This window comes from Chiloscyllium plagiosum, chromosome 29 (genome assembly GCF_004010195.1).
Source record: "Chiloscyllium plagiosum isolate BGI_BamShark_2017 chromosome 29, ASM401019v2, whole genome shotgun sequence".
In the NCBI taxonomy this organism is placed as follows: domain Eukaryota; kingdom Metazoa; phylum Chordata; class Chondrichthyes; order Orectolobiformes; family Hemiscylliidae; genus Chiloscyllium; species Chiloscyllium plagiosum.
In genome coordinates this window covers 19,826,546-19,838,917 of record NC_057738.1, presented here as the reverse complement: position 1 = coordinate 19,838,917, position 12,372 = coordinate 19,826,546, and the positions used below count along the sequence as shown (strand labels likewise).

The 12,372-nt window shown below is 41.1% G+C and overlaps 1 protein-coding gene across 4 annotated transcripts in view; it reads right to left on the bottom strand.

Moving 5' to 3' along the window:
• LOC122564410 (catenin delta-2-like) overlaps positions 1-12,372 on the bottom strand; it is a 1,204,994-nt gene that overhangs the window by 551,755 nt on the left and 640,867 nt on the right. The window contains exon 1 of one of the 4 annotated variants that reach the window (XM_043719234.1): positions 11,637-11,738. The exons of the other annotated variants lie outside the window; for them this stretch is intronic. The gene's annotated coding sequence lies outside the window, so the exon portion shown is untranslated. Of the gene's footprint in view, positions 1-11,636; positions 11,739-12,372 lie in introns of those variants that run through there. 4 annotated transcript variants of the gene reach the window in all.

Sequence of the window (12,372 nt, the reverse complement as noted above, 5' to 3'; positions counted from 1 at the left end):
CCTGTAACCCTGCATTTCCCATACATAATCCACCTAGCCTGCACATACCTGAACACAACGGACAATCTAACATGGCCAATCCACCTAACCCTGCACATCTTTGAACTGTGGGAAGAAACCAGAGCACCCCAGAGGAAACCCATGCCAACATGGGGAGGATTTGCAAATTCCACAAAGCCAATTGCCCCAGGGTGGAATCGAACTCAGGACTGTGAGGCAGCAGCACTAACCACTAAGCCACCATGCCATCATGATGGGATGGGTTGAGGTGCATAGGTTAACAGGGAGGGTATAAGCTTCAATGTGGATGGGTGGAGGGCTATAGTTTGGATGGAGAAGACTTGGCAAGTGTGAGGGCTGAAGGATATTGGTTTCTTTCTGATTTATTGCTTTTATTCCAACTAGAACCAAGCTTCGGTGTGCCAAGGTGTGCAAAGCAGCCTCACTGGCTGGATTTGAACTCTTTCCCTGGGTAGCAGTTACAACACAAAGTCACACCCACCTTCCCATAATGAAAATCTCACCTTTGCAGGCACTGTCTCCATAGACAGGCTGAACCAACAAATTTCCCAACGCTAAGGTGAAAATCCAAGCCATAACATTGAGGAAGATGTTTTGGCCTCTGTTGTCACATCTACATAAATGTCCTGGATGCGCAGAAGCAATTTAGAAAATAGTTAATATGCTGGAATACATAAAAGTATCAAATGACATCCGGAAGTAACTATAGATCCAAGAGAACACAAAGTTACATCTGTGCAAAATAAGTTCAGACAGAATTTAGAAAAACAATGAAACTTTATAAACAAAATAAGAGATGGCAAGTTAAGAGAATCGGCCATACTAAATTGCCTATAATTTACAGGGATATGCAGGCCATGGGAAATTCAGGGTGACAGGGAGAGAGAATTGGTGGGGGAGGGGTCTGGATGGAATGCTCTTCAGAGGGTTGGTGTGACCATCTGCATCCACACTGTAGGGATTCTATGATTCTAACCGGCATACCGCACTTCAAATACTGTTAGATACAAAACACTAGTAGGTGGGAGCATCAGGAAGGGTCAGTGAAAGATTGCACGGTCTTTTCTTATGTCATTTACTTTTCATGTAAGGTCCCTAAACTAATTTTTGAGGACCTGTGACTTTCTGCTTAAGCATGCTGTTAATTCTCACTTGTACAACTGGCTCTTCAAGTACATCCACTAATGTATTCATACTTTCCACAAAATCCCCAGCCTTCACCTTTGTTCATCTTATTTTTATGACAGAACAAAGCTGCCTGCACTTTATACTATCAAATCTCCTACTTTATTACCTCCATTCTTCTTTCTGACACTATAGCCTTCTCCTTGATTCTCTTAAGTTCATTAATTTCACCTTTCGATTCCTCACTAACACTTTTAGTGCCATTCAATACCTGGAAACGTATTCAACACTTCTGTTTCCTGCATTCTAACAATGATCTCTCCACCTCTATTACTGCTTCGTTTTACTGCCATATATTGTGTGTCACTGAACTTATGAAGGCAATTCATTGTACAAAGCATTTGACAAAGGTGTCATATAAAAGCAAGTGTACTATTGTTTCTGTTCACATGTTGACTGTCCACCTCATCGCGTGCTATCATTTTCCCAGCATACAGCAACTCATCAGTCTCACATACTCCAACTTCAAGCTAGCATCATCAACCTCACTGATGCTGATAAATCAACCCTCATCCCTAACAAACTGAAATAACTCTTCAGAGGCTGGTGTCCCATCACTAATCACCTTTTATTTACAGATGCCTTTGACAATTGCACTGGCTTTTACTGAGTCAGACAGACCAAGGGCTCGATATTCCTGATGTTTGCCCTTTTGTGCCAGCCAGGGGCTCCCTGGTTAGACCAGATTAACAGACCCAATCAGAGAGCTCATTTTCTATGCTGTCCAGCTGGCTGACCTCATTATAATCACTACAATCCATGTTACACAAACAATGCCTTAAGAGTCCTAATCAAAGTCAGGCTCTTGTGGTACAATGGTCGTGTCTGAGGAAATTGAATGTGACCTCAGTGACTCCATGTCTTAGCATCTTGCAGAATCCGTGACAAAACTTCCCGCAGCGGTGGTGATGAGTGGGTGGAGCACCAAAGGTGTGGAGCAACATGGAGCGGCTGATTATTGAAGACTGAATGGACTTGAGCCGGAATATTCACTCTTTCTCCACCGATGCTGCCTGAGCTGCTGAGGATTTCCACCTCCCACAGTTTCTTATTCTGAAGAAGGGTCACTGGACCTGAAATGTTAACTCAGGCTTCTCTCTACAGAGGCTGCCAGACCGGCTGAGATTTTCCAACATCATCTGTTTTTGTTTCAGATTTCCAACATCCACAGCTTGTTCATTTTTTTTGCTTCTTGTCCATATTTGATTCTGGTTTGCTCCCAGAACCCAGTGTAGAAACGTTGTTCTCAAACTCATTGCAATACTTCTCCTCACCGCCAACAATCATCCCGCTGGAGTGCAGCTAACTTATAGAATCAGCGAGAAATTATTCAACTTCTGCTATCTTTAAGCCAAAACCAACGTCACCCCAACCAGTGTCATTTTGTTGCAGTATGCAGATGATGCTGGTGTAAGTGAACTCTCAGAGAATGTACTCCAGATCATCGTCAGCACTTTTAAGGAGGTATGTCAGGGCATGGGTCTCCCATGAGACTCCCCAAGCAGACTCTCTACCCCCAGCTCCGAAACAGCGGCAATGTGAGTCACCTCCTTGAAACACTGCTGTCAGATGGTAGGTGCACCCACACTTCTATTAGGGAATTTCAGGATCTTGCTCCGGAGGAAGTGAAGAAACGGTGATATACATCCATTTTTTTTAGCTGGCTAAAGGGCTGAGTAGCCTACTCCTGATCCCAATTCAGATGATTGCATTTTCACACATCTGCAACACTTGTCTTTTGAGATTGTATGGATTATAGACATTGACTGTATTGTCATAGGACTACTGGTAAGTTACGCTAATACATATTACATACTGTACATCATTGTATGTCAGAAGTGCTTAACTCAATGGAAGGGGTGCTATATAAATGTCTAGTGCCCATTTTCTAAAGAAAGAAGTGGCTTGCTTATGAGCACTCACGTTCTATTCAAGGTGGCTCTGTTCAGGGAGAATGCTGAAGGGGTGGTGATGGAATTAAAATTAAAATTCATCACTGATAACTCCACAAATAGCTCAGACTGGTTGGTATACTTTCAGATCATTTCAATTTGAATTAAAAACTAGCTTTATTCATTTTGTTGTAATATGTGGACTTTTAAATATTAGAAATTACTTGAGTACCTGAACTCCAAATCCTGACTACAACACTGGAACAAAACTCGCACCATCAGCAACCTGTTTCACTGTTGGTTGGCACTTGGGTCCATCCTTTTGAGTAAAAACTCTCTCAAGTAGACAATTTGTTGACCCAGTAATAATAACTGTTTTATGCAAAGTCTCCACAGAACTGAGGCAATTCTAAGAATATTGTCGGACCGCAGAGGTGTTTCAAAAAATACCACATGGTGAATTTATTGGCTTGTTTCCCTTCCTTGTGACTGCAAAGCTCAAGAAACAAACTCTCAATTCAAGTTACTTTAAAAATAACCTCTCTTATCTAGTACCTAGTAGCTGCGTCTTTACCCACTACCAATGAAATATTACTGAGAGAATCATTCATCTTTAAACCTAATTTTACATAATTTCTGAATGTGAAGTGCTCTGATGCTAATTTCTACTCAATAACCATTGAGTACTTTTGACCAACTAATTAGCTCTATTCATCATCATTCAACCAATTACTGTAGCTGGGTTTTATATTCAGGCCAAACAATATTGCAGAACAGTTTGCTGAGCAAAGCTGTTTTTGTTGATGACTGTGATGAGCAGTCACGAGGTAAAATATCACTGTATTTCCCTTTCACAATGCAACCTCTTTGAAGGAGGTTCTCACAATTTGTCAAATATCTTCTCCAGACACTGACGAATGAAACATCAAAACTACCTGCATGTCAGTAGCCTGTAGATCTGATAAACCATGTAATGTTTTACACATTCTTCACACATCAACTTCTTCATTAAGATTAGTACAAGCAGTTTCAGTTGCATAACAATTCACAAGCACGAGACAAAACGCGTTTAAAGCAGGAAAAGCAGCGGGTTGGCAAATTACTGAGTTCCCTATTTCAAGTGAGCAATTTGGAGGGGAAACCTCAAAGACATCATGTTTTCATAGGTTGAAGATGGAACACTAGCAGAGATCTTGACAGTAATACAGATTTCTGACCTTGCACATCAGAAATGGTTAAGCACAGGAGCTAGATCGACAAATAACACTGAAATGCTCATCAAAATCTATAATTAATAAACTGCTAGCAATGTTTGAAACCACAGGGTGAATTTGAAATGCTGATCTAAAGATCAGTCAAGCTTGTATTTTTACTGGAAATTATTCAATCTCGCCATGTCCAAAAGTGATTTTACAGCTAATTAAGCACTTTTGAAGTGTGGTCCCTGTTGTAATTTTGGAACCTTGGCAAACAATTTATGCACAGTGAAGTCCCATAAATACCAAAGTAATAATGACCAGATAATCTGTACAAAGGGACTGACTGATGGATAAATATTGGCCAGAACACTAGGGGAGCTGGTGGGGCTGCTCTAGTTTCAATTAAGAATCTTTTAACTCCACCCAGCAGAGATACATCAAGGTGTAATGAGTGATAATATTACTCTACAGCACTGTAAGAGTTTTAAATGCATCACTTGACCTCAGAGTTCCTAAACCAGGCAGGAAAAGAAATGAAACAGCATCCCACCATGACGGTGGCCGACAGCTGAGGCCATTTTTAAAATTAATTATTTTAAAAGTGTTGAGAGTGACCTGAGATGTAGACATATTCTCTCTCACACCCCCATTTGCAGGGTGCAGCTCCTTCCATGTTGAATGGCCTCCGATGACCCGCAAGCCTTAATACAGCACCCACCAGCCCACTTTGAAGATCAGGATGCCCTGTTGTCTAATTTGCCAATTCAGAAAAAATGAGTCTTTGTCTCTACTCTGGACAGGATCAGGAAACTCATTTGACCTTGATGGTGGGAGGCCGTGGCTAATCAATTGAGGAGGGACTCAGAGTTTCTCTGGTGTGCTGCCCTCCTAGTTCACATCTGCAACTGGAGACCACCGATTCTGTAGTCAGCCTCTGATAACTGGCTCAATTTGGTCCTTAACCTACCTTAATTTGTTACCTGCCCCTTGTGGGCAGTTGATCTTTCCATCCCTGATTCCACCTCTGGGAATCTGCAGGCGAGGTAGTGCAAGCTTAGCAACGTGATGACAGGAGATGCAAAATTAAACATCTACCCAGTTCCATGCTCCTCTCATTCTAGGGGCCAATATATTGCCTTTGGACAGGGAAGACTGCTGTTTCATTTCTGTTCTTTTCTGGTTTGGGAACTCTGAGGTCAAGTGAAGAACAACAATGTTCACTTAAATCATCTACTGTGCTGTAGAATAATATTATCAGAAAAAAAATAACATCCAGCTATGTAAAGAGGTATCCAGATAGGTGACCAAAACCTTAATCATTGAATCATTACAGTGTGGAAGAAGATCATTCAGCCCAGCAAGTCCACACCAACCCTCCTAAGAGCATCCCACCCAGACTCACCCAATCCCTGTATTTCCCATTGTTAATCCTCCTAGCCTGCACATCCCTGAACACTCTGGGCAATTTAGCATGGCCAATCCACCTAACCGGCACATCTTTAGACTGTGGGTGGAAACCCACACTGACACAGGGAGAACATGCAAATTCCACACAAACAGTCATTCGAGGGTGGAACTGAACCCAGGTGCCTGGCACTGTGAGGCAACAGTGTTAGCCATTGTGCCACCCAGAGGTTGATTTTAAGCACATGTTAAAGGAACAGAATGAACAAGAGAGACAGCAAGATTTGGAGAGCAATACAGAGCTTAAAACCTAGGTAGCTGAAAGCATGGCTGCAAATGGTACAGCATTGAAAATTAGGGATGCAGAACATGAATTGGAGAAATGCAGAGCACTTGAAGGTCCCATTTAAATGCAGATTGATGCAGCATAAAATCTTAGTTGCTTTGGTCACAAAATGCTGCTCCAGGAGTTTATCCTTTAACTATCATAATAACTGGTTATATTTTAGGCATCAACACAAAATGCTCAACCTTTACTTTCAATATGATTCCATGTTGCATTTGAGCGATTGTTTGTTACTGGTTTGCTGGAAGTATAGCTGGACGTGTAGACATTTAATGTTACTTCATTTACAGAAGCAGCAAGCAACTGACTACTTCTAATTGAGTGTTGTGTTATATGCACATGACACTGCTTGATTTCTATAACAGGCAGGACATAATCAAACAGAAATGTGGACACACAAACACATTTGTAAAAAAAAATTATGTACGTACACATGATACTGTGAAATGTAACTACAATAGAGAACAAAAGTTTAATTTATGATCTTACGTTTACTGATGGTGTATTTGCCTCATTCAATGCCTGGGCTTAGCTGTGATTATACGGGGCAGCCACAACCAAAACAAGTTGAGTTTGTCTCCACTCTCCACAGAATCAAACCGCAGCATGCTGAATTCGCATAACACCATCAGACTCTGCTCCCACCTGAAACTTCAACCATCTTTCTCTATCAAATTCTGACTGACATGCTAAAAATTTCAGACTTTTAACATTCCCAAACTTGCATTTTATCTTCACCCAAGCCATCCATTTGCAAGTGAATTCCGATTCAGATTGATAATGCACATGAAACAGGAATTCTGAAAAGCAGCTTTACTAACTGTTGGTTTCTTTCGTGTGGTCATTGATTAGTGGCTTGAGTTCAGGGCAGAAAAGTAATACAGTACAGTGTAATAAACATATTTTAAATGTTTGAATACTTGAACTTGAGTATCCAGGATATCACTTGAAAGTTAGCAGAAGACAAAAAATTCCGGAATGTTGTAACTATGAGTAGGATAATAGCCAATGTGTAAGGGCATAGAACAGAACATACACAGATTTGTGGAATGGGAGAACAGGATAGATGAAATTTAATGCAGATAAGTGTGAAGTTATATATTTTGGTTGTAAGAACACAGAGAAGCAATTTGAAATGAATAGTATACAAATGAGTTGGGGGGGCTGCATGTGCACAAATCTTTGAGGATGAAATGAAAATTCAAGAAGACCGTTTACAAAATGTGGGATCCTATATTAATCATAACAGAACTGAGCTATGGTTTAGCCGGAGTATTGTGTTCAAATCTGGGCAATAGATTTCTGATGAATATCAGGATCTTAGTGGACACAGAGGTGCCTGATTAGAATGGTACCAGGAACGTGGGACTTCAGAAATATGTGGAGAAAATGGATAAACTGGAAGTGTTCTCCAAAGACCAAAGCTCAAGAGAAAATTTGATTGAGGTGTTCTAAATTCTGAATAGATTTGACAGTGTAATTAAGGAGCAGCTGTTTCCTTTGGCATTAAGATCAGTAACCAATGGACACAGAATTAAGGTCACTGGGAAAAGAACCACAGGTGATGTAAAGATTTGGTTGATATGATCTGGAATGCATTACCTGAAAGGGTGACAGAAGAAGATTCAAGTGCAATGTTCAAATGGGAGTATCATAAATACTTGAAGAGAAAACAAAATTACAGGTTTCATGAGGAAGGGAGTGGCACTACTTGGGCAGATCGATTCAGGGGATAATTCACATATAATCCGAGATTCAATCAGGTATGTGTTGACAAATATAAATGATCAGACAAGATATATACCAATGCATATTCATATCCATGTAATATTGATCCACAATAGGAAAAATTGCATCTGTGCAAATTTTCTTTGAATGTTTTCCTATGATACTGTCCTAAGTTAAAATTTGAATAGACACTACCAATTTGAACTTGTCACATTGTGATGAGACTCTCCTGCAAGTGGTGATAGCACCTTTTTTTCCTCTCTAACTCAAGTCTGCACTGCACACAACTTTATTTATAAGACCATAAGATATAAGAGCAGAATTATGCCATTTGACTCTGCGAGTCAGCTCCATCATGATCTGTTTCTCGATGATGTAGGGCTCCAGCCCGAAACATGGATTTTCCTGCTCCGCAGATACTGCCTGACCTGCTGTGCTTTTCCAGCAACACACTCTCAATGCTGATCTCCAACATCTGCAAACCTCACTGTCTCTTGATCTGTTTCTCAAACCCATTCTCCTGCCTTCTCCCTGTCACCCTTGATCCCCTTGCTATTTAAGAACCCATCAATCTCAGTGACTTGGTCTCCATAGCCTTCTGCGCAATGAATTCCACAGATTCACCACCCTCTGGGTGAAGTTATTTCTCCTCATGAATGTAGATTTGCTCGCTGAGCTGAAAGGTTCATTTCTGGACCTTTCGTTACCTTACTAGGTAACATCTTCAGTGGACGTCATGTGAAGCAATGCTGAAAATTCCTGCTTTCTATTTATATGTTTGGGTTTCTTTGGGTTGGTGATGTCACTTCCTGTGGTGAAGTCACTTTCTGTTCCTTTTCTCAGGGCGGGTGGTAGATGAATCTAACTTGGATGTGTTTGTTGGTAGAGTTCCGGTTGGAATGCCATGCTTCTAGGAATTCTCGTGACTTTGTTTGGCTTGTCCTAGAATGGATGTGTTGTCCCAGTCGAAGTGGTGTCCTTCCTAATCCATATGTGAGGATACTAGTGAGAGAAGGTCATGTATTTTTGTGGCTAGTTGGTGTTCATGTATCCTGATGGCTAGTTTTCTGCCTGTTTGTCTAATGTCATGTTTGTTACAGTCCTTGCATGGTATTTTGTAAATGACGTTAGTTTTGCTCATTGTCTTATAGGGTCTTTCAAGTTCATTAGCTGCTGTTTTAGTGTGTTGGTGGGTTTGTGGGCTACCATAATGCCAAGGGGTCTGAGTAGACTACTCCTAGAATTCCTAGAAGCATGGCATTCCAACAGGAACTCTACCAACAAACACATCGAGTTAGACCCCATCCACCACCCCCTGAGACAAGGAACAGGAAGTGACTTCACCATAGGAAATGACATCACCACAGGAAATGACATCACCAACCCAAAGAAACCCAAACATATAAATAGAAAGCAGGAACTTTCAGTATTGCTTTGCATGAGGTCCACTGAAGATGTTGCCTAGTAAGGTAATGAAACATCTGGAAATGAACCTTTCAGCTCAGCGAGCAAACTTACATCCAAAACCTAAACCTGAGCTACAAATCTTCACAAAACTCGCTAATTTCTCCTCATCTCGGTTCTAAATGTCGTCCCTTCATTCTGAGGCTATTTAACTATCACCGCTGCAACCGACTCCACTTGCTACATCGGTGCTAAGCTTGATTTTGTAACAATCCCATAAAAAGATGGAATAAGAAAAATGAAAGGCTGTAAAACATACCACATTAAGCAGCATCTGTGGACAGTAACAAAAGCTCCCACAGATACACAAATTGTATCTGACCTTGAGGTTTGTATGTTCTTTTTGTTATTAAAGTATCCAACATATGTGATGCTTTACTGTTGACATTAGTTCCAACTCTTGACCCCACATGTGACTCTTTTCTCTTGCATCCTCAGTGCTAATTCACCAGTATTCACTTCAGGACCCATACTGAGATGAAAACAAGTAAAGCTCTATGTATCTATTGATGACCTCATAATTTTGAAAAAACACACATTCATGGATAGAAATGCTTAAACCAACATTAAATGTATACAGTATATACCTTCACGTATTTAATTATAAATTTAAAAAGTAACAAATATAAGTATCCATGAACCCTTGACATGGTCAGTCAAACCATGAATTTACAGGTGTCCGACTGTGATAATTGTAGGTTGTGAAATCATTTATGCTGCACTTATCTCAAAATGACAACCCTTAGACTTAGTTCAACAGATTTCTAAAAGTCCTTCACAAAAAAAATCAAAGAATGGTGGATGCTGGACATCAGAAACAAAAACAGAAATTGCTAGATCATCTCAGCAGATCCTGCAACATTTATGGAGAGACATCAGAGGTAACACTTCAGATATACTTCTGAACAAAGTCACTGGACCCAAAAAGAAAAAGAGTACTTACTAATTTATATTGAACGTTTTCTTAAAAAGAAATACAGGCAAGGAGATTTAAATACTTTGACAGGTTGACAGCTCCAGTGAGTTTATCTACTGCTTATTCACTTTTATTTCTACTTTTAACAATCCCAAATGATACTTTTCTTCTGCCAAAGGTGTCCTGGGACCCATCCAAAGTGGTACTCCACCTGTCCATACAATTCTCATAAATTTAGACTTTCCCTTGAAAAGTACAAATTTGTAAAAAAAAGGTCAAGACCACAAGAGATGTTTTGGACAAGCGACTAAGAAAATTGCATTTGTTTGATGGTGACCATGGTTTCAAATGTGCAGCAGCCTCTGTGAACCATGTATGTGTGATGTACATACCATCCCTTTTGCAACTTCCCCCCCACCCAATCCCACAGTAATTGATGGTGCATGGTGCCAAATTTGGGATTGGGACCTATAGAATCATTGCTCCACAATCATTTAAACCAAACTGGACACTCTCTCCACCCCGCATGAAAATTCAGGGAATTGGTTCAGTTGCTGGGATTTTCTTTTATTCCTCAAGTTGGAGACTAGCTTGGAAACACTGGACCATTCCTTGCTGGATTATGCAATCTCTTGCAGGGAAAATCTAGCTCACATTCTAAAGATGTGGGTTGATTGGCCATGCTAAACTGCCCATAATGTCCAGGGAAATGTGGGTTAGGTGGATTAGCCATGGAAAATGCAGGGATACAGGGATAGGATAGGGAGGTGGGTCTGAGTAGGATGCTGTTCAGAGGGTCAGTGTGGACTTGATGGGCTGAAGGGCCTGCTTCCACACAAATAGAGATTCTATGAGTCTGTGACATTCTGAACTGAGGTTTGAACGTGACGTACAGGGCACTGTGAGAAGTACCACTTCTCAAGGTGGGATGTTACACCCATACATCTGATCCCACAGTGGAGCGGAATACTGAAGATTCTGTGTTTTTATTGAAGAGAATTGGAATACCTTCTGGTCCAAACAGAAACCTCAACCAACAGTACCAAAACGAATGAACAAATCATTTACCAGAAATGATTCCACAAATCATTTGGTTGTGGAATCTTGCTGTGTGAGAAAGATGGTGACCAAATTTGCCTGTATAGCCAGAGTGATACCGTCAAGCATGCCAAACATTGAAACACTTGAGTCACAGCACGGGGAACGAGAACATGTACAGATAGGGAATAGACATGGGGAAGGGAAATAAAGGAAGGAAGAAAGAAGAGAAAGAGTGGCACCTCAAAAAAAAAGCGAACAGAGAAACGGAGGGACAGAAATTTAGATAGTGGGAGGGAGCACGAAAAGGATTGCTCACTCAGTACCACTCAATAAAATTCACACCTCGCTTCAATTTTCAGCACAATTGCAACAAATATGCTTGTCTTCACCTTCATATGTTTTCAGATAGAAAGGCATATTGTTTATTTCTCTCTACTCACATATTACACGTGCCCCTTTCTGAAATGCCCTCCGATTTGAAGTCAGGAAATGAGGAGCTGCGAGTCAGTAACACTGCCGAGCCATTTCATCCTGGCCATAACTCCTTCGGTCCTGGACTCGGGGACTCCCCGGTTTCTCCACTTGAAGTATCCACTGAGCACTGCACGTTCAGCTCTCAGTCTGGCGGCTGCTCTAAACAGCCGCACAACAATGCCTTATCTGTTGGACCACTTGTGGAATCACAGTTTGATTCAACACGATTTACTGATGTGGAAGGCGACAGTTCAGACTATTGTTAGTTGCAGGAGACAGCCTGAGAGAGAGAGAGAGTCAATTTACATTTCAACTGTATAAATTCAACCCGTAATCCATTCAGGTCGACTCTATTCCGCCTCCTCCCAATCGTGCATTAGAGTGCTGCTTTCTTCTACAGTACTCGGATTCTCTCCTCACAAATAAAACCCCCCAGCAATAGCTGCACCCACAGTTTCAGGTCGCATCATATGACATACCGCTGCGTCTATATGTCTGAATTATTAACACATTTACACACGCCAACAATGTGGCTCCTGGAGACAGAAGCACTCCTGAACCATGAAAGCCTGAGAGGGTTCTGTAGTTACCTCATCTAACCCAATCCCAACCCCCACCGCAGAGGCAATGATTTCTATGAAAGCAAAGGTAGAAATCAAAGTAATGGGTTCAAGAGCAGACTGATCACACTGACCTCGATGA